The sequence below is a fragment of the Narcine bancroftii genome, chromosome 6 (assembly GCF_036971445.1).
Source record: "Narcine bancroftii isolate sNarBan1 chromosome 6, sNarBan1.hap1, whole genome shotgun sequence".
Taxonomy (NCBI): Eukaryota; Metazoa; Chordata; class Chondrichthyes; order Torpediniformes; family Narcinidae; genus Narcine; species Narcine bancroftii.
This window is the reverse complement of record NC_091474.1, coordinates 173,616,150-173,639,587: the sequence shown is the minus strand read 5'-3', so window position 1 is coordinate 173,639,587 and position 23,438 is coordinate 173,616,150. Positions and strand designations below refer to the sequence as shown.

At 39.0% G+C, this 23,438-nt stretch overlaps 2 long non-coding RNA genes across 3 annotated transcripts in view; one reads left to right on the top strand and one right to left on the bottom strand.

The window, feature by feature from the left end:
* The first annotated feature begins 1,393 nt into the window (after nt 1-1,393).
* LOC138737664 (uncharacterized) overlaps nt 1,394-23,438 on the top strand; it is a 28,315-nt gene continuing 6,270 nt past the window's right edge. The window contains exons 1-4 of one of the 2 annotated variants that reach the window (XR_011341120.1): nt 1,394-1,592; nt 19,703-19,858; nt 20,331-20,429; nt 21,448-21,530. This is a non-coding gene — a long non-coding RNA (uncharacterized lncRNA). Of the gene's footprint in view, nt 1,593-19,702; nt 19,859-19,976; nt 20,307-20,330; nt 20,430-21,447; nt 21,531-23,438 lie in introns of those variants that run through there. The other variant, XR_011341121.1, reaches the window with a different exon arrangement.
* On the bottom strand, nt 13,723-18,591 carry LOC138737663 (uncharacterized). The gene is made up of 2 exons (XR_011341119.1): nt 18,442-18,591; nt 13,723-14,392 (listed from the first exon to the last, which is right to left on the bottom strand). It is a non-coding gene; the product is annotated as an uncharacterized lncRNA (long non-coding RNA).

Sequence of the window (23,438 nt, the reverse complement as noted above, 5' to 3'; positions counted from 1 at the left end):
CTGAGCAGGTGCAGGACATTATGGGAGAGGAGGGAAAGCAGCCAGAAGTTGTGGTCCATTTTGGTACCAATGGTAGGTAGGATGGGAAATATGGTCCTGCAGAATGAGTTCAGAGAGCTAGGTAGCATATTAAAAAGTAGAACTTCAACGTTTTTAATCTCACGATTACTACCCGTGTCATGTACTAGTGAAGCAAAAAAACAGGAAGTCAGTGCAGTTCAATGTGTGAATAATGATGCAAAATGGAGGACTCAGATATTTAGATAATTGGACTTTTGGGGAAAGTTGAACTTGTTCAAGAGGGAGAATAATTGTTCGGCATGGACTAGATGAGTCGAGGGCCTATTTTTGTGCTGTAGTGCTATATGAGTTACACCTGAGCTGGAGGAGGACTAATGCCCTTGTATAGAAGTTCACTAATGCTAGTGGGGATGGGTTCAACTTGGATGGCAAGGAACGAGATCCTGAACAGAAGGCCAGCATAGAGGAGTTGAGGGGAAGACAGATCCAAAGGTAAGTAAGCCTTAAAAGAAAGGTCAAAAGGAGATGGGTAACTGGTTGCAGCAAGACGGAAAGACTGACATGTTTATTTTAATACAAGGCAGATGAACTTTCAGCCTGGTTTGATTCTTAGAATTATGATGTTGTGGCCATAACAGACTCATAGCTGCAAGAGAGACAGGATTCTTGAGTTTCATTGTTTTAGACAGGAGAGAAGGAGGTAGAAGAGATGGAGGCATAGCATTACTAATTAGGGATACTGTCATCAGTGAACTCAGAGAGGACCTAATGGTAGAGATCACAAATAAGAAAGGTCTAATCATTCTGATGGAGCTAAACTTCAGCCTCCCAATTGCCATTAAGTGGAAGGACAGATATATTGACAGATTATGGAAAGTTGTTGCAAAAGTAACAGGGTTCATGTCATGGGAGATTTTAACTTCTACAATATTGACTGGATATCCTTGGTGCTTGAGGTTTAAAAGGGGAGAATTTATTAAGTGGCTTCAGGAAAATTTCTTGAGCGAGTAGGCAAGTAAGCCTACCAGGAAGGGGGCATGCTGGACTTTGTATTGGAAAATGTGCCCAGAGAGGTGGGGAAACAATTTTGGAAATATTGATCACTCTTCCTTATATTTCAAGATAGTCATGAACAAAGATTTAGTTTTATTTTTTAACTTTTATTTTTATTAATTTTTTAAAAATTAAGTAATAAATAGAATGAAGAAAATAGATTAAAATTGAATTCTTGTCCATAACTGTCCAAAACTGGATAGGGTTGGGCTTTGTTGAAAAGTACTAAATTGGGGAAAGGCTAATTATGACATCATCAGACAGGAGCAGGTGTTACTGGGCAAGCCCACATGAGGTAGCTATTTAAGGACTAACATGTTTCAATGCATAGAATGGATGGCAAAGTAAGAGAAACTTGGGCAATGAGAGAGGTCATTAATTGAGACAAGAATGAAAATGAGGCATATGTTGGGTTTCAGAAGCGACAACCAGACAGGTCCCTGAGGAAATATAAAGGCTGCAGAAAAGAGTTCCAATAGATAATTAGGGAAGCCAAAAGGAGCAATGAATTCAACTTGGTGAGCATGAATAAAGAAAACCCCAAGGCATTTGTACTCACATTCAAACATAAAAGGATGAGTAGGGATGGGATAGGGCAACTCAAGGACAAAGGAAGGAAATTATGCTTGGAGTCAGAAGAAGTGGATGAACTTCTAAATGTGTGTTTTGTGTCAGTGTTTACCATGGAGAAGGACATGGACAGTGATAGGGTGCATAATGTGGAGAATTAGGTTTTCCTGAGATCAGGAAAAAGGTGGTGTTGGGTCTTTTGAGGAACACTAAGATTAACAAGTTCCCTGGAATTCATGGGATATATTCTTGGTTATGGAAAGAGGCACGACAAAGATCTTTTCATCTTCACTAATCAGGAAGAGGTCCCAGATATCTGGAAAATACCTAATGTTGTAACCTTGTTTAAGAAGGGTCGGAGGATGGGGGAGAGGGGAAGGATTATCTAGGATATTATAGGGTGGTAAGCCTCATGTCAATGAAAAGAAAAGTTAGGGAATGGGATTAGCATACATTTGAAAAGTGGTGGTCAGTCAAGGGACAGTCAACATGGCTTGCTAAGGGGGAGCTCATGTCTTAACAATTTGAGGAGGTGACAATTATGAGGGGATCTCAGTGGATGTTCCAGACAATAGCTTAATGTATTAGACAAGATCCCTCATGGTAGGCTTTACAGAAGGTGCATATGTCCGGGATCCATGGTGTTGATAATTTTAATATTCATACCTTGAAGAAGGGCTCAGGCTCGAAACATTGGTAATAAATCTTTATCTCCTATGGATGCTGTGAGACCAACTGAGTTTCTCCAGGATTTACTGCATGTTTTTGATATTTAATTGACTGATGTAGATGAGGGTGGTAGTGGATGGCTGAAATTTGGGTTGGAAGCCTGTGACATTCTGCAAGATTGGTGTTGGGACCCCTGTTATTTATGATTATCCCTCTCTCTCTATATATATATATATATATATATATGTGTGTGTGAGTGTCTGTATATTGTAAGGGTTAAAATGACTTGAAAATATTAACTGCCATTTCCCTCTTGAATATACACAGTGTCCTGTTTGTGTGTATTTTGATTAATATGGTTCATAGTGTGAAAATTTTTAAAAAAAGGAAAAGAATATTAACTGCCAATTTCTAGCAGTCTGGAGAAAATTGTTGACATTCTTTTGAATGTTTCTATAGTTACAGGCTGTAGCCACATCCTTTTCTGTGTGTACAATATAAACAAGGCTTATTTTTTAATTTGCTTCTGTAGTGTATAGGACTAGAGCAAGATAAAGGTGGTCCAGACAATTCTTTTGGTCATGTACTTTTGGATGTATTAACATTTTATTGTCTGTTTTTATTAACTCTTTTCAGTGTAGTTTTACTGTGTTAAGAGTTCAAATAATCAGTGAAAAACTCAATGCTACTTTGGAACAAATTTTTCAATCATTAATGAGTCAGAAACAATGATGTCTGCATGTTGCTCTGAGTGATTATGAAAGAAGATAGTCACAATATTTAGTCAAAAGAATTTGGATTATTAACTCGTTTGTCAATAGAAGATGGATCTTTAAGTAAGATTATTATAGTAAAAGAAAACTGGATTATTGACTCGTTAGTCAATGTAAGATGGAATTGAAGACATAGAAAGTTGGAAATTGAACTTGGAAGAAGACTGGATCAATTGGACTCTGTTTCAAGCAGCTCAATAAGGAGATACAAACAACAATCAAGACCATTGTAGAAGTGTTAAGTATCTGAGTTTATGTTGGATTAGAACACAGTTTGGGGCATTGGATCAACTTGTCCTTTTTGGTTTTGAAGAGATTGCTGTGCATGTTTGATAACTGAATGTGATGAACAATACAATGGACAACACAACACAGTTACGGCTATAAGGGAGCTATGTGTCAAGAAGATGAATTACAAAATCTGCAATTAGATACAAAGGGAAACAAAGTGACTCTTACAAGCAAGACTAAGGGAGGATACAAATAAGGTTTCAGCTGCTGGGGATATAGATCCCACAGAATTACTGCAAAGAAACATTAATAGAAGCTAAGATCAGCCATGAGGAAGTGGCTGAAGCTATACCACAAGATGGTGGAGTGGAAGATGAACAATCCAAAATGGAGACATAGTAAGAGATTAAAGCAACACTTTATGTACAGGACTTAATAGGACCTAATGATAGTACATCAAATACTTCCAGCAGGAGAAGCTCTAGAGCAGGCTCTGTGGTGGTACACAACCAGCCTACTGCAGGGGACAACCTCTGTACCTGCAGGAGAGTACGGAGACAGGACAACACCTGGCCGGCTGCCAATCAGTCGGCCTGAATGGATCAAGCTCCACCCGGTCAGGTGTCAATCACCTTCTGGGATATAAGCCTGTGCCGGCCTCCTGAGGCCTCACACTGAGTTGCTGCAGCCACAGCCAGCCTGACTCGGTGGAGGATTTTTGTGGATTAAAGCCTGTTGTTCAGTCTTTACCTTGTGTGTGTCTGATTCTGGCTAACAGCGCACCACAGGCTCCAGAATTTCAAGCACTGAATCTGTATTTAAAAATTCAAGCATTCGCATCAGCTCCTGAAGTAAAAAAGGAAATGCTTCCATTTGAATTGGACTTAGAAGTTAAGGAGGCACAACAAGATCACAAATTAACTAGGTCAATCCAAGGAGCTAGAGATCAAACTCCAATGATGGCCATATTGGACAAAGATGGGCGTCAAATGACATCCCTTATAGAGTTATACCAGGCTCTCCTGGCAAGCAGAAATCGGGGTGAACAAAGTAATGTACACCTAGGCACGACAAGATAGGATGAAATGGCTGCATTGTTAATTCAGTTACAGCCTGTTACAGACACTCTCTTCTCTGCCCAAGATAAAGATACCAATTTTTGATGGTGACCCACTTCAATTTTAAGCATTTATGAAAAGCTTTGAACGTGATATTGAAATTAAGAGTCAAAGCTCAGATGATTGTTTATATTTATTATTTGCATCAGTTCATGAGTGGACGGCCCCAAGAACTTGTAAAGAGTTGCCAGCATATGGCTTCAAATCAAGGATTCAGAAAGGCTAAGTGATTACTAGAGAAATATTTTGGTGACAAGAATTTCAAGAACTTATATACAAAAAGCTCTTTCATGGTCATTAATAAAACCAGAGGACACGAATGGTTTACTAGCTTACGCTCTCTTTCTAAGAGGCTGTTGCAACATCATAACGGAGATTGGCCATCTTGGAGAGCTTGACATACCTCAGAATATGGTAGACGTTGTAGATAAATGACCCAACCGGATGAGAGAATTATGGAGAAGACAAGTTGTAGCAATATCAAAGAAGAAACCATGTGGAAGCTACTTTTAAAGATTTGGTAGAGTTTATTGAAGGACAAGTGAGCATTGTTACAGATCCAGTATATGGAATTAAGGGTACTAAAACAGTGAGTAAAGAAGTTGAAAAGTCCAAATCGTATCCTCAACCAAAAATGAAGAAAAGTACATTTTCCACCTCCCTGATAGTGGTGGACGTCATGCTCTGGAGAGCTGGCTCTGAATGGGCAACTAAAGCGGCATCGTCTGCAAAGAGTAGTTCACGGACAAGTTGCTCTTGTGTCTTGGTGTGAGCTTGGTGTTTTGCGGAAACTGCCAAAATGTTTGGCCTGGAAGCCAGCCTGAAGAAAACTGAGGTCCTCCATCAGCCAGCTGCCCACCATGACTACCAGCCCCCCCACATCTCCATCGGGCACACAGAACTCAAAACGGTCAACCAGTTTACCTACCTCGGCTGCACCATTTCATCTGATGCAAGGATCGACAACGAGATAGACAACAGACTCGCCAAGGCAAATAGCACCTTTGGAAGACACACAAAAGAGTCTGGAAAAACAACCACCTGAAGAAACACTCAAAGATCAGCGTGTACAGAGCCATTGTCATACCCACGCTCCTGTTTGGCTACGAATCATGGGTCCTCTACCGGCATCATCTACGGCTCCTAGAACACTTCCATCAGCGCTATCTCTGCTCCATCCTCAACATTCATTGGAATGACTTCATCACCAACATCGAAGTACTCAAGCTGGCAGAGTCCGCAAGCATCGAATCCATGCTGCTGAAGACCCAACTGCGCTGGGTGGGTCACGTCTCCAGAATGGAGGACCATTGCCTTCCCAAGATCATGTTATATGGCAAGCTCTCCACTGGCCACCGAGACAGAGGTGCACCAAAGAAGAGGTACAAAGACTGCTTAAAGAAATCTCTTGGTGCCTGCCACATTGACCACCGCCAGTGGGCTGATATCGCCTCCAACCATGCATCTTGGCGCCTCACAGTTCGGCGGGCAGCAACCTCCTTTGAAGAAGACTGCAGAGCCCACCTCACTGACAAAAGACAAAGGAGGAAACACCCAACACCCAACCCCAACCAACCAATTTTCCCTTGCAACCTCTGCAACCGTGCCTGCCTGTCCCGCATCAGACTTGTCAGTCACCAACAAGCCTGCAGCAGACGTGGACATACCCCTCCATAAATCTTCATCCGCGAAGCCAAGCCAAAGAAGAAAGATAGTGGTGGATAAATAAATGAAGAAAAATGAACGTTTGCCTGTTGAGAAAAAAATGTTTGTCATGTAATGATAAGCACGATTTGGGAAAGTGTACACAGATGGAAAAGACGATGTATAGAAAATGGAGTTTTTTTTGGCTGTCTGAGTAAAGGACACATCAGCAAAGACTGCAAAGAGCGACTCAGCTGCAATATATAATTAAAAGCCTCCCAAAATGCTACAAGTCTTCAAAGAAAAGAAGGATATGGAAAAGGAACAAACTTCGATGAAAGAAGCAGATAAAAACAGTACTGAAACTTCAGTATTGACGAGTGGTCTTATTGGGGCTGGTGCAGTCGATAGTGCCTGTACAACAGTACGTACACATGGATTTTTTGACCCAGGAAGCACTGCATCATTTTGTACTGTGGGGCTTATGATAAAGTTTAATCTTGAAGGAAAAAGGACGAAGATTCTATTGAAAACCATGGGACAAAGAAAGGTCGTTGAAGCTAATATGGCTTCAGAGTTAAAGGTTGCTGGAATACACAGCAATGATTTTTGTGATCTTCCAGATATATACACACAGAAGACTAAGCCTGTGCAGAGATGAAACATCCCATATCAAATTGATGTGGATCAGTGATCATATCTGAAGAAGGTTTATACACTGGAAAATAGCTCTGAGATAAAGATGCTAATTGGTTTAGATGTACCAAGGGCTCTGTAACCAATAAAAGTAATACCTAGAACTATGTTTGGATATCAATGGACCATTAGAAAGAAGGAATGATATTGTTCAGAAGCAGGTCAACAACAAGTGTCAATATATCTGTTGTGAAACTCAATGAACCATTGAAACAACCGTTCAAGACAGACTTTGCTGAACGCATTGATAACAATCAAAAATGGTTGAGAATGAAGTATTAGAAGATGCTGCAAATACAGCTGGTGGTTATTCCTGTGAAACTAAATGTCTGAAAACAAATCTGACAATATGGTGCAACTGTCTTTGGAGTACAAAATGTTGAAAGGAATTTTGGATACTCCAAAAAGGAGTGACCAAAAAAAGATTTTAACTTTGTACTTGGAAACAAAACTGACTCTGAAGATTGTTCAATTTTGAAAGCAGCCAAGAGAAAAGCTCAGAGAGCAGTTGTCAGGAATGGAGAATTAATTGTAAATAGAATTCATAAAACCAAGGGAAGAAAGGAATAACTGCTAAAGAAATGAATGCAGTTATTGAAGAAAAGGATAAATCAATTTCCTTACAGTTGAAAGATTTTTTTTTGAAAGAGAACAGGTTATTGTTTAATGACACAAGACAATTGACGATGGAAAACAATCAAGGTACATGCTTGAAGACCCAGTTAATAAATACAGGAAGAGAATCTCATAAAACACTTCAAGATAAAATTGTCAGAAAATTAGACTGAATTGGAAGTTGCAAAATTGGATCCAGAATTACAGGAAAAGACAATAAAAGCCAGAATGGATGTTGATGTGTTTGAGGATCCAAAGTTGTTTGAGTCCTACCTTTTCTATAATCAACCACAGAAGAAAGAGAAAAGGAGAAAGAGGACCCATCTTGTACCCTCAAGCAAGTGAATACCTTGGTGTCTTGGGTAAACTTATACCTCTCATTTTGTTCATTTTAGATTGGTCACAGTGTTTGAGCTACTGAAAGAAAATAGACACACACACCGAGAGCAGTTCAGTTTATACAAATGTTTATTACAAATTCAAAAACTGATTTCAAACTACAATATGCAAGCCCTTCCCAACTATACTTATCAATGCCTGGACTGGCCCCAACTGCCAAAGCGAGGCAATGACTGCACACTTGTAGTAGGTTGTTAGGGCGCCGGTAGCAGCTTCTCCACCTCCAATGTCTGGGACGTGGGCTGGACTCTAGAAGTTCTTCTTGCTGAGAGATGTTGCCACCTCTCGGAGAGTCTCAAACTTCAGCAGCGTAACCATGGCTTATATTACCCAAAAATTGCTTACCCAAGCACCTATTCCTAGCACAGCCAGAAAGATAAGCAAGCAAGCTAGCATGCTAGGCTTCTATCGAATAACATAATTTTCAGCTATTCACTTTGAATACAATGGTTTATTTTGTATCAAGGCTAGGCCTCTGACAGTCTGTGACCAAAAGAAGCAGGAAGATTAAATGTTCTTGGTACACAGATGTCCTTTCGTCATATAACAGCATCTCTGGCCCCTCGGTGGAATTTAGCTTATGTCTGCTGATTCTAAAAAAACAAGCAGGTTCTCAGACTTGTAGAAGAAAAGGCTGCAAAAGTAAAAAACAAGCAGGTTCTCAGCCTTGCACAAGCAAAGGCTGCAAAAGTAAAAAACATGGTTAGAATCTTCCATTACACTTGGAAACTAAAAATTGCTTTATGAACAGACCAATTACCAAAATCTGTCATTTACAAGAAGCAAAAAGCTTTAACGATTGACTTCTGCTTTCTTTTGAATATTTACCTAATATATGATTTTCTTTGTAGTGGTAATTATTATTTCTAGATATAATAATTGGGGCTGGTATTTTAAGGGTTAAAATGACTTGAAAACATAAACTGCCAGTTTCTAGCAATCTGGAGAAAATTGTTAACATTCTTTTGAATGTTTCTATAATTATGGGCTGTCGCCAAGGTCATTTTCTGCATGTATAATATAAACAAGGTTTCATTTTTGAATTTACTTTTGTAGCATGTAGGACTACAGCAGGATGAAGGTGGTCCGGACATTCTTTTGATTGTGTACTTTTGGATGTATTAACATTTTATTGTCCAATTTTAATAATTGTTTTAAGTATAATTTACTGTCTTAAAGAGTTCACTTTGTAACGAACCACATGTAATGAGTAGCAATAGGGCAACGTACCAGACAGTATTTAATTTTATTTCTAAGTCTTAAACTATAGTGTTAACTTTTAAATTATCCTTAACACTAAATCTATCCCCAGCTAGTGTGTCTAGTTGTGTGTGTGTGTGTGTGTGTGTGTGTGTGTGTTATACCCAAACCATTTAATTCCAGGCCAAAACGTAGAAAGTTACCTCAAAGTTCAGTCTTTTAAATCCAGTGTTGAAGTGTAGGCCTTTGAAATTTGATGCCAAGAATTAATATTGAACTGATGGGAAGACTGGAGTTGTGGCTGCTACAGACTTACCAATTCTCCTTGCTTTGCTTTTGAAGAAATGTCCATCCACACGAGCTGTGGTCAGAACACTCCTGGTCATTTTGTAGGGAAGACTCAAACTGGGTGGCATCCATGAAGCTTCCAAGACCTTGGCTCCGGTCTCTCCAAGTGACCTCTCTGTTAGTCACACTTAAACTGAAGCAGTCTCTCCAAGTGACCTACACTGTTAGTCAAAATCAAAATTAAGCACTTTGCTTCCCAAAAAGCCCAATCATTCACAGAGCATGCTTTGCTCTGAATTCCACAAAAATGGCTGACCACAAGAGCTGCTTCAAAAAGCTGATTTCTCTGCAGCAATCGGAATGGTTCTCCCTTGCAAAATCACAATGTCTTTGCAAATGTATTGAATCTGGAACAGACCGTGACAAACTTTTCCTCAGTTCTTCCAATGTTTTGAATTATCACTGGCAGTGACTTGCATTGTGTTTGTGTGAAATGTTAAATGTTAATTGCATCCATTCAGTCTCTCCTGTCTATGCTATCCCATACAGTGATAATTCTATTTTACTAAAATGGGAGCTTATAATAAAATAAACAGGGATAAACTCAATACTACTTTGGAACAGAGAGAGAGAGGGGGAGAGAGAGGGGGAGAGAGAGGGGAGAGAGAGGGGGAGAGAGAGGGGGAGAGAGAGGGGGAGAGAGAGAGGGGGAGAGAGAGGGGGAGAGAGAGTGTACTGTTACGAGCCCAGCAGCAATAGATTTTCACCAAGACAAATGGTTACATAAACAAAAGTTGTTTTTAATTATCTTTAAACATGAAAACTGGATAACTCTTTAACTTAACTAACCTAACTTAACCCTCTTCTAATTCTAACCATACGTGTATGTAATATGTGTGTAAGTTTAGAAAAGTTATTTGATTCACAGTCCAATCTCACTTCTCATTGCTCCAAGTTCACTTGTTGCAGGCAATTCTTATACTGTGCACAGAATTTAACATTTATGAAATTCACCAGGATTTAGTGCTTGAAAGGTAAATAGTTACCGCTCAGGAAGGATCTTGTTGGTTTTCAGAGAGAGATTTATTGTTCCAGGACTCAAACTGATCCCTTTTAATCAACCATGTCAGTGTCTTGCCGACGAAACTTGCCCCATCAGGCTTTTCCAGATGATAACCCCTTTCTTTCAGGTCACACAGAGTTCCTTTTTGTTTCCCTTATTTCAAATGAAACATTAGGCAGCCAGTCCTCTCCACAATGACTTTGACCAGGCTGAACTAAGCACTCACAACCCATCTTCCAAATGGGATTTTTCCACAAGCTTTCCAGCTTGTCCTGTTCCATTCCTAGCTGCTGCTGACTGTAAAACTGTAAAACTGATCTCTCTCTCTCTCTCTGTCAGAGAAAAACCTGTTCAGCTTTCTCTGCTTGCAAAACCACATGACCCCCTCTTAGAACAGCAAGTTGCACTCTAGACATCCTGTGGCTCCGAACTACTCCTCCAATCTCTTTCATCTGTTGCTTTTCAAAACAACAATCCATTAGTGAAGTCCTTGGGCACTCTCCAAAGGTTTTGCAAAGACACTTGGAGCTAGAATGTTTGGCTTTAGCAGAGCTCCAGTATTTTAAATGAGATCTGTTTTAAAGTGTTTGTATGTGACCAACACTAAAAACCTGCCCGAATTTATCTCCCAAAAACATATCTATATACAATACAAACACAACATAATCTGTCACACACACACACACACACACACACACACACACACACACACACACACACACACACAGGTATAAACCCCCCCCCCCCCCCCCCGACCCCCCTGCATTACTAAATTAGAGCATTCCTACAAAATCTTCCGTAAACCAAAGTGGCATAACGCGAGGAAGCGATTACCATTGGTCTCTATGGAAACATTTTTGAGCTTTCCCAGACCAAAAAAAACCTACCAAATAATACATAAAACCTAAAATAACACTAACATATATAAAAAGCAGGGATGATATAATAAATACACAGCCTATAAAGTAGAAATAATGTATATGCAGTGTAGTTAGGCTGAGTGTTTGAGGTTTGGGGTGGTGTGGGGTACAGGAGACTGCTTGGGATGTGCTCTCTCTCTCTGTCTCTGTCTCTGTCTCTGTCTCTCTCTCTCTCTCTCTCTCTCTCTCTCTCTCAGTTTATATACTGATCATGAGGTGATCTCATGAATCCCAGTGCCATCCAATTTCTCCTTTTCCATTTAGGACTCAAATGTTGATGATGTTGGCCTCAGAAGGACAGTGATGCTGGGAGAGGCAGTGCTATCTCATTTACCTAGACAATAGATTTGGATGATTTCCCAGAGTCAGCTTTGTTGATGTCTCTTCAGTGTTTTGAGGTATCTGCTATGGATAGTCCATATCTCAGAAGCATATGTTAAAAATGAAGTTAAGGAGTTCCCATGGAATTTAGCAGATTTGAAACCTAATGCACACTGTTCTAATTAATAAAAATAATTCAAAAAAAAACAGTCAAAATTATAAGATAAGTTAAAATAAGATGATAATCAAATTCACTTGGCATTTAGTATGATCAATTTGGTATCTGGAGACGAGGTGTGGAAGCCAAGAGTTTGGTGAGATGGATGGAGGAGGTGGCCAGTGGTCAGAGATCAACAAGTAGTTATAGTAGGTTACTACATGAGGCAGAGAGATCAGTGATGTATGGGCTGAAAATTAGGAAGATCAGGGATCTAAGAACCTCGAAATAATTAGATAACATTATTCAAAACTTATATAAAGAGTAAAAGATGAACACTCAGTGGCATAAGGGCAACTTCTTTCCCACTGCCACCAGATTCCCAATTAATCAATGAACCTTAGAAACTGCGTTACTTTTTGTGCATATTATTTTTATATTTTTATGTAATATTGTAAGATGGTTATAATATGAAGGTTTGCTCAATGACGCTTCCATAAAACACCAAATATCATGACTTGTTCATGACGATAAATTCTGATTATGAACTAACTTCCTTGCACCCTCCTCTCCCTACCACCTCCCCCTCCCCTCTCCATTCCACAACCAATGAGAGGTGCTTAGTTGGCTTCCTATACAGGCCATTCCATTCCACTTGCTCTTGGGTTTTAAAGCTATTCAGTAAGAATGCAAATTAGCAAAGTGATGATTAGCAAAGTTCAGCTTCCGCATATAAAAATGAGAAAGCCAAGTCACACTCAACAAAGCCAATGTGACTCCTGAAGATATTAAAATTTTAACAGCCAGAGGGAGGGAATCTAGTAAATATAGTTCGTGTACAGTGTAGATTTTCAATAGATGTCCCACTATAAAGATAGGAGTATACACAACCTGAAAACTAAAATAAATTTGTTTGCATTAGAGAATTATTAGAAATGTTGTTCCTGAGGGTTAATATGGAGATACAGATTTGCTGACAATTCATAAGTGGAGTCTTGGCAAACATTGTAAGATTGCAAAAGATTTCAAGCTCAGATAGCTTGTAATAAACTATTTTTAAACCATTTTGAATTAGAAGGAACAGGACAGTGTACTCGGCAATGTATCTCAGAAAACAAGCATATACATGTTTTAAATGTAATCTGTGCTTACCAGAGGCCATGCATGGACTTATTACATGCAGATTCAGGGTTCATATACACATCCCTAATAATGTGCCTCAACCACAAGCAGAGAAGACATTCCTTTCTAAACTGGCGTGACTTTTTCAGAGAGGGTGGAGGGAAGGGTTCTCTGCAGAGACCCAATGTTGATGAGATCAGATGTATTATATTTCTGAATACATTATCCTTAAAATTGAAGGCCTCAAAAAATTTCTAAAAGCACATTTATGAAAAAGACAGCTAACAAATACTGTTTTTAATAAAAACATTGCTGTAATGGGATCATTTATCATGCTCTCTCTACAGGGTTTACGTAAAATGATTTTGAATATTTGCACAGGCATGTCCTTTATACTGCCAATTATCTAATTAATTGCTGATTATATTACTCTGCTTTGTGAGCACTTTGTCCTTGTATTTCCCTGTCTTGTGGGTTACCATGACTCAGTTTATTTGTCTTCGTGACCAGATTGCCTTTTTGCAATTTGTAACATGTTCCATGACCTCTTGCAGGAACTCGGTGAAAGCTCACTGTGCTTTGCTCATTTTTATGCCAAATTATTAACATTAATATACTCTGTTTTTCCATCCTCTTTTTTTGCTTATGCTCTCTTTTGTTATACAACTTTATTGACTTCTTTTGCATGTGGAAGCACACTTATGGATTCCATCCTTAGCCCAGGGATAACAGTCAGGTCATGAGTTCAAGCCTCACTTCAGAGATTTGTGCTCATGTTCTTAACTGGTAATTCCGTGGAGAATTAAATTAATATTTTTTCAGGTATTCCATCTTTTGGTTAAAATATTGAACACACACACTGTTTTTATTTGATGAGCGTAAAGTATTCACTCATCATTTAATGAAAAAGAAATAAAAACAATGTCCTGGAAAATCTCAGCAGTCCAGTTCACATTTGTAGGGAAGAGAAACAGGCAATATCCTTCCACAGATGCTGCCTGATGTGTTGAGTATTTCCAATTTTTTCTTTTTGTTTTATTTTTAGAATTCCAGCAACAACAGTTTTAAAAATAAAAATTAAATTCACTCAAAAAAAATGCCAAACCTTTATTGGCCATGAAGCAGTGATGCCAAAATCAGAAATTATTGTTCTACATTTTGGATAAATCAGGTCCCTGTCCTCCTCTTGGTCATTTGATAAACTGAAAGCTCTCCCAAGGTCCTGCCATACATTTACTTGATTCTTGGAATAATAGAAACTTGATCCGAGCAGCTGAGAATCCATCTCACCTGACCGATAATTCTTTATAAATCAGCATGCTCTAACTTATATCTTTTACTAACAGTTGAAACAAATTTTTCATTGCCTCTGAATTATTCTCTGCACATTTTCCAGCCCTTGGCCATAGTTGAATACTGGTTAGGGGTTTTCTCAGCACAGAATGGATTTAACAGCTGCTGCAGCCGCACTTCCAGTGTCACAGTCTGTCAGGGATGTCAATGTTATTGGACGACTCGAAACCACCAGAGAGCTGCCAAAAAATAAGATTATTGCATAAAAAAATCAAGATTTTCTTTCTACTCAAAACATTAAAATCACATATTCAGATTCTATTAAGCAATGCAAATTTTGAATTGAATTGTTTTTTTGTCAGTAAGAAGCTTAGTTTTACATGTTATCCAGACAATCCAACTAATATGGCAGGTAGTGAATGAATGACAAATGAACAAATAAGTGCAAAGAGCAGTATAACAATTGTCAAATACAGTGAAACCCTGATTTTATGCACCTTGATTTAAGGTGAATTTGGATATAACAGTATGTCTTTGGACTCTGGCGTCAGGCTCCCAGCAGCAGCGAAGCCCTCAGCAGGTTATAGAAAAAGTAAAACATTCTAGCACAGGGAATAGAAAAAAGTGTATTGAACTTAAATATATTATAAATATTGAAATTAATAAAATAAGCCCCCATCTATTTTTTTTTCCTCTTTATTAAGTGGGGATGGTTCTGTGTGTGCCAGGATTAACCTAGCACAGTATGGTTTAATGGACACTGTTCCTGGTTTAAAAGGAGGGAGAACTGTGCAAGTTCCTGCTCTCCAGCTTATCTGGGTGAGGAGACTACTGGTGCCAGGATAGGGCAACTGACCACATCTTCACTGGAGGAAAGTAGGTCACTACCTCCAGTGGAAGCCAGAAATCACTGGTATGTCCTATATTCATGTTGGTGTGAGAATGGAATTTCAGGCTCAGGAAATCCAAACAGGATTTTTAAAATAATTAATTCTTTACATTTATGCACACATGTATGATGATTGTATTTGAAGTTGGAGGAAATCATAGATATTGAGATCAAAGAATACTGCTTACGTGGGGCCATCACTAAATTTATTTCAATGGAAATAGGGTTACTAAAAGTTGAATTTTCTGTGAGAAAATAACAATTGTTGTTCAGACCTGTAAGGTTAATTATCTCTCTGCATATGAACTTTACATACTGAATCATTTTTCAGAATTTTGGAATGGGGAAAAATGTGGGAGGAAAATTTCCAAAATGCAAAAATACAGTTTGCTGATGCAGATTGGTTAGGTCATCCAGATACAGGGCCCTCCATAATGTTTGGATCAAAGACTTTTCTTTCCTTTATTTGCCCTTATGTTCCACAGCTTTAAATTCTTAATCAAACAATTCACATGTAATTAAAGTGCACATTTCAGATTTTATTCAAGGTTATTTGTATACATTTTGGTTTGACCAAGATGACAGCAATTTTATATACATAGTTCCCTCATTTCAGGGCACCATAACGTTTGGGACATTTGGCTTCACGGGTATTTGTGAGCACTCGGGTATGTTTAATTGCTTCACTGGTGCTGGTATAAGAGAGCTAGGCTTGCTTCTGAGCTTTTGAACACCTTTAGAATCTGTAGTTGCCATTTTTCAACAGTGTTGTACCAATGAAAGTTAATGAAGCCACTATAAGGCTGAAAAACAAGAATAAAACAGTAACGAACATCACCTAAACCTGGGTTAACAAAATTTAGCAGATTGGAACATCATTAAGAAGAAAGAGCATACTGGTAAGCTCAGTAATCATAAAGGGACTGGTAGGCCAAAGAAGATCTCCACTGCTGATGACGGAAGAATTCTCATCATAATGAAGCAAAATTCCCAAACACATGTCTGACATATTGGAAATATTCTTCAGGAGGTAGATGTGGATGTGTCAATGACTACTGTCCGCAGAAGAATAGAAATACAGAGAGTATACTGCAAGATGCAACCATGACAAAGTTGACATGCTTTGGATCTTGGGCATTTCCTTTATGCCTCCTCACTTTTCTCTTGCCATCACTTGATACAGGTTAATTTTGGTCTCACCTGTGCACAAGACCTTTTTCCAGAATTCTGCAGGGTCTTTTAAATACTTCTTGGCAAACTGTAAGCTGGCCATTCTTTTTAAATTTAATTTATTATAATTTAGATGTACAGCACAGTAACAAGCCATTTCAACCCATGTCCGTGCTGTCCAATTGACACCCCATTAAGCAAGACCCCCAGTACATTTGGAATGGTGGGAGGAAACCGGAGTCTCCAGAGGAAATCCCATGCAGACACAGGGAGAACGTAAAAACTCCTTATTGACAGCGTGGTTCTCGAGCCAGGTCCAGACTTGATTACTGGCACTATAAATGTGTTGTGCTAACTGCTTTGCCACCCTCTCTCTGTGGCTAACTAGTGGATTACATCTTGCAGTGTAGCCTCTGTATTTCTGCTCATGAAGTATTTAACATAGCCACACCTACCTCCTGAAGAATGTTTTTGATCTGTTGGACGTACATTTGGGATGTCTTCATTATGATGAAAGATCATAAATCTGAAATATAAACTGTTTTCTTTCTCCACAGATACCATCCTGGACAAAAAGGCAATTTCCTCTTGCATACACATTCAACAGATTGGCGATTTCTGCTACCCTAAATGATTTGCCTTAAATGATCTGACATACCTTCCCTGCCCTTTTCCTTTCAGTATATCAAAGAAGCTATTCCCTCCATAATGTTCTAATTTACTCTTGCTCTATCAACATCTGATTCCCTTCTGCCAACACCTTCCATTCAGCAACACACCCGAATTACATCTTTTCCCTTTCAACACCCAGGGACACAAATGTTTCCACATGCAGTGGGGACCCACATGTACCTGTTTTGGTTTGGTGCATTGTATTCAGTGGTCATGATGAGGAGGACACCTGAAGTTGAATGTTAACCCAGACTGGAAATAAAATTCGTACTTGGACTTTGTCTAATAGTTACAAGAATTCAATGATCTCATTCTCTCTTTTTTAGTGACATGAGGTTTTATTGTTATTTATGGATGAACATCCGGAAATTGGCTTGTTTATAATTATACGTTATGATAATAAACCAAGCTAAACTTAATTTTCATGATGCTGCAATTTCAGAATTTTTCCAGATGATGGTCAATGAAATTTTTACAAATTTTTACTGAAGTGTGTTCACAATATTCTTTACTAGTATTGTTCATTAGAAACTTGCTTTTTTTTTCAGGGCACACCATCTTTTTTCAATAATTGGTAGATAGATTAACTCTATAAGTTTGTAAAATAAAGGATAGAATTCCTAAGAATTCTCCCAGAAAACTCATGTCTAGCAAAGACCCATTTATGTGCACCTGTTCAGTCAGCAAATCCTCAAAGTAATGTTTCCTCTAAGGCACATTGGAGTGCTTAGAAGTTCTCTCTGATATCATGGGGTCTGGTGGGTGAGATGAAGGGTTGGTAAGAATGGGCAGTTGCTAACTGATGTACAGGAGTTAATTGATTGAGCAAGCAGGTAGTCCACAATATCCCATAATCCAGCAACATTCAAACTGGCTAGCCATGGGGCTTACCTGAAAGGTGATCATGTATTTGAGGGTACCCAGTAAAGCTTGACAGGGTAGGCTGGCAGATATGAAAAAGAATGGTGAATCTAGGGAAAGTTGATGGGACAGTGGGATAAAATAGATTAGGATAAGATTAAAAATGGGTGTGTGATGCCCAGCAAAGACTCAGTTGTCTAAAGGACCTGTTTCACCATTCCACATGGTTTCTCATCTGAAGTGTGTGATATGTGGTATACAGCAGTGGGGTATTCACATATATATGTCGCAGGCATTCAGTCAGAAAACATTCCTTGACCATTGTCCCTTTCCTGCAATTGTGGATCCAATGTATCAACATATCTTGGATTCCATGTGCTGTAATCTTCCAGAGAAGCTTACAATGCAGACATAGTTTACTTGCTAAAATTCATGTAAACCACATTTGCCATCCTGCCTTCATCAATTTCCTGAGTCACCACTTAGAACCTCAAGTATATTTGTGAAACAGGATTTCCCCCAGACAAAACAATTTTGACTCCAGAATTATCAAGTTAACATAAATCCTATCCCTTGAACATAATTTTTTCAAATAATTTCCTGCAATTGTACTTATAAAAGGTTTTCAGATTCTCCTTATTTCCAAAGCCTTTTCAGGTCTGCTTTTTTTAGCTTCAAGCATTCAACTCCACTTACCATTTTTGTCTTGTGTTAGATTCCAGTATCACAATAATTTTAGCCTAAAATTCATTTGGTTGTGATTAGTTCCCCTCTTGGTCTTGTTACGTATCCAAGTCAATTCATAAGCACTCTTGCAAAGACTCTTGTTTCTCAATCAAACCACTCCCTCCACCCTTCTCTTGTGCACCTGCTTTCAACGACCTTGCCTGATTTCACCCTCCCAGAATGCTCTCTCCTATGTTTTTCCTTTGAGCTCCTCTTTGAATCAACTTTTAGCTACCTCTTAAAATTACTTCTTCAGCTGAGTATTTATTTTTTGTCTAATAATTCCTCTGTTCTTATTTTAAATGCTTTTTTGATACAAAGGTCTTAAATGGATGCAAGTTATCTATTGTACATTTGGTATGAATCATTTTGTTTTGAAGCAAATAAACAGAACTTCCTTCTAAGAAATTAAATTTGGAGGTTAGGTAAAGTCACGAAGATTAAATACTGACATCAAATTACACAGCACTCTCAAATTACCAATCACAAATAGTCTTATTTAAATCATAATGCTTGTGTGTTTTAAAATAATACTTGTCTTCTCTTTCTGTATTTTGTTATGTTAATTAAGTTAAACATCATGAGTTGTTTCAAATATTTAATTAAATTATTACGCCACATGGTATCCATTCCCACTAATTTTATGCAACCTCTTAAATACAATGCTTGCTTTGTATGGCATGGTATGTAAGACTCGACTGAGACACTAAAACTGATTGATTAAAACAGCCTCCATGAATTCATTGAATTGGGTACTGACAATCTAGTTACACATTTGAATTAATAAAGATCTGGAATCCTTTTGATCCTGTTATAAATGAAATGATTGTTTACATTGAGGTATAAGTTGGTAAAAGCAGAATACTGTATTTTAAAGTAGAACTTCAACTGAAAATTTATTTGTACAGAAGTAACATCAAGATCATATACAGCGTATTTTTATACATATCGTGCTCATGTAATATGCTTTTTTATAAAGCGGGTAACCCACCGCACGTTATCTCTGTAAGCGCGCTATGCCAGAATCTTTCTACATGTTGAATATAAAATTGAAGTTATCTGAGCATCAATTGGTTCTACACTTTTCTACACTGGTAACACATTTCCACCCCCAGTTTCATAGGATTGGAGTCCATCAAACCTTTATTGTTACAGTGAACAATCTCAATATTTGGCAGTTTTTCTCATGACAATGTTACTCTTTTAAATATGATCATTGGTTTCATTTTAGCGCCACTTGCAATGCAACCGAGGACTACAGAAAAGCACGACCTTTCATGGCCGGTGGAGGTTATGGCCACAGTTTTCGTACAACAGTTCTAGTTCCAGAGCCATTATTCTAGTGGTGGGGACGTCAAAGGCCATTAGGATTTCATCCAATCTGCAGGTGTGATTCTAAGTTCATAAATTTCATTGGTGATGAGTGGTGAAAATCAATGGTTTTTTTAGCTATACAGGCTGATAATGTTATCTGCTCATGTATCGCTTTTTTTGTGTTTTTATAGGACATATTATGAAGGTGCTGGACAGGACCGACTATATGGGCTATACACGAACTTCTTTACATCATTTCAGATTTTCTGTGTGTTATATGCCTGTGTGCATTAATTGTATGAGTGTGCTATAGAGTGAAAATACAGTAGTCATTTTGCATTAACCTGCAGTGATTTTTTTCAAAATCCAAGCCAAGATTTTCAGCTTTGACTTGCTTTGCTTCTCTTCTTCCACAGTGACACTGTAGTTACTTTGCCAGTGTCATGGACATGATTTATTAAGTGTGAACATGTATAACTTTCATTCAAAGGTGATGGGAACTGCTACAAAATGGAATTAGTAACAACAATCTTTTTTTACTCAAGGAATGGTGATAATGTGGATCTCACTGCCATGATGAGTGATTGAAGTGTATGTACAGATCCACTTAAGGGGAGTCATATTAAGGATTCTTCCATCATCAGGTAATAAAATGGAAAACGTAATGTTACAGGAAAGTTCCTTTAGTCTGCCATAGTGCAGACAAAGAGGCGTCTCTTACAGTAAGAGAAAGAGAAGCAAAAGAGTCTCGTTAGAGTCACTGAATGTATCTGGATTTGACTCCAGTGCTCCTACAGCCTCTGCAGCTGCATAGACACCTATTTTATCCATTGGTAACCTGAACTCTAGAACCAAACCTCTGATATGACACGGAACCCTACAGCACCCAAGGCTCTATGGGAGCCCTTCCTGACCTCAGCACCCTCTAAACTCTAAGTTCTGATACTAGTTCCCCTGAACCAGTCTCCAGCAGTCCGCAACATGTTGGGATCCTTCAGCTGCTGAGTTCCTCGCTGATGTGGTCACCGTCCTGTATGGTCATCTGCCATGCTTCTCCTTCTCAATGGTGGGGAAGGTTCTCCCCATTTCTGGTGCCCTGTGCCAGTCCACTGCTCCCCCAGAGTATTCAACCCATCAAGGCCGCTACCAGAACAGGTATCATCATCTTGGTCACAAACATCATGGTTGCAAGATTTTAAATGAAAACACTGTCATCTCTTTTAAAAGGCCATTAAAAGTCTGTATGGAGCTGCCAACATTAGGACAGAGCTGTTGGACCCTGCAGAATGGTGCTGTGTCTCCGCTTACTGCTCTCTTGGGTCCACACTAAGTGGCAGCCAGTGAATGATTAAGATAGTTTGTAATGAAATGTGGTGATGAGGGTAGGGGGGGGGCAGGCACGGGAAAGGTGGGGCACTGTTAGGAGGAACGGTGTTGAGTGGAGCAGAGTAAACAAGAGCTATGACTTCATCAAACCAACAATAGCAGCAGTGGACTCTTAATGAAGAAATTAAATATAGTTGAATCTGTAGATCAATTCAACATCAATCTAGATGAGAGACAAATTCTATGTCAGAACTGACGAACCTTGAGAAATAATTTATTTTCAGGATCTGTTTAGTAAGTACATCGTTACAATAACACTGGACATTTTTTTTAAAGGTTTCCTTCCAGAAATAAAATTGGGGATTCTGATGGACAACTTCAAGCTGAACACAAAGATAATTTCAGATTTGCTGCATCACGTATGTTGTTGAATAAACATTAGTTAACTTTTATTGAATTTAGCATGTTTAATTGCAAAATTATGCTGACACATTGCGTTCGTTCAACTGACCTAAAGACGTTTTGCCACTGATTTTTGTTTGTACGCAGCATCTGATGCCTTTTGTCAGTGTCCAACATTGTCAACCAGTAGTGATGAATTCCAGTTGCTCTGATATCGCTTTTCCATGGTCACTATGTCACTGACGGCACCAAGATCAGCAGGGAAGAAGTCCAAGTGTGAATGCAGAAAATGAATTTGCAATGACATGTTACACTTCATGGTTTTGTATGCTTGAGATAGAGTTAAAATATGATAGGAAATCACAAGATTAGATTACATCTAAAGAAAAGGTACAACAGAGGAAAATTTTAAGGTGATTTTCGTGATCAGCAGCCCAAATTCTATAAAATACACCCAAATGTGTTCAGGAAGCAAAATCTTCATTTTCCTAAAACAATGGTAACAATTTAACTTTGTAAATAATTATTATTTTAGACACATGGTCAGATAAAGCCCTTGCTGAAATGAAGTTTCTCCACCAATAATTCTGGTCCAGATATGGATGATAAAAGAACACAGATTTAACAAAAATAATGAATTTAATTAATATTGTATATTTTTGTAATGCGGTAGTATTTGTTGTAGAATCTTCAATAGCCCCTTTCACACTTGCAAGTGATCCCAGTAATTAACCGCCAATCAGCCTTTAAAGTGCCAAGTATGAAAGCAAAATCAGCTCAATGCCGGGGTCAGATGATGTAATCTCATGCTGGGGATTGACCGCCTCGACCCTTAGTACAATCCCTGGTGTCTGCAGATGCCGGCGTTGCAATCAGGCAAGTGTGAAACAGATAATTGCATTGTGGGATTGAAATGACCCAAGTTTTTGGATGAGTGCAGGAACGTGAAGGAAGAAAAGATGAAAATGAAGGTATAAATTTTGCTGTGAGAAAATTGCAGCGCGAGAGGAAGACAGAGGAAATAAATAGCAGCAAGTAGCAATAGCGGACAGTTTTTAAACAGTGTGGGTAACTTGGTAGAGCTATAGCGCAAAATTTATAAAGCATGGGAAAAAGTAATGGCGAACCTCATTTCCCAGAATGTCAAGTGGCAGAGAAACTGCTCTGTTGCTGCAGCCAGTCATACGGTCCTTTCTCTGCTGCATAGCATTCTGGGAGGGCAGGTCCACCATCACTTTTTTCCCATGGTATTTATAAATTGTACGCTATAGTGCGACCAACTTTCCCACGCTAGATAAATTGTGCACTATAGCACTATAAACTTCCCCACATTATATAAATTGAGCACAAAAGCGCTACCAGCTTTCCCACTGTGTTGTACTATTGAACAGAAAGCAGACACAAAACATAAATTCTGTTCAACAGGCTTTATTCAGCATAAACTTCCACAGAGCTGGCTGTGAGAATGCTGTGTAAGCTCTGAGACTGACCTCGAGGGGCCGGATCTAGCTTATATCCTGGAGGGTGATTGGCAGCTGACCAGGTGGGACTTGGTCCATTCAGGTCAGCTGATTGACAGCCGGTCAGGTGTTGCCTTGTCCTCTGGTGCTCTTCTACAGGTACACAGGTTTCCCCCTGCCCTAGGCTAGTGATGTATCACCACATTCACCCCTTCTTTAAAAATTCTCCAAAGCCCCAAAACATAAATACATTATTTATAAGTTTAGACAGTCCGACGTCCATCAGAGTCTCTGTGACCTCGCAAGGTTAGCTCCTGGTCAAAGGTTGGTGAGGGTAAGTGGGGGCTGGGGGTGGGGGCCTGAGTGGCTGGCATGGTGCAGCATGGTGGGGTGGCCGGGGCAGCTGGAATTGAAGTGTTTGTGAGGCTTTGAATGGGTGGGGGGGTGGGTTCATCCCCCACGGTT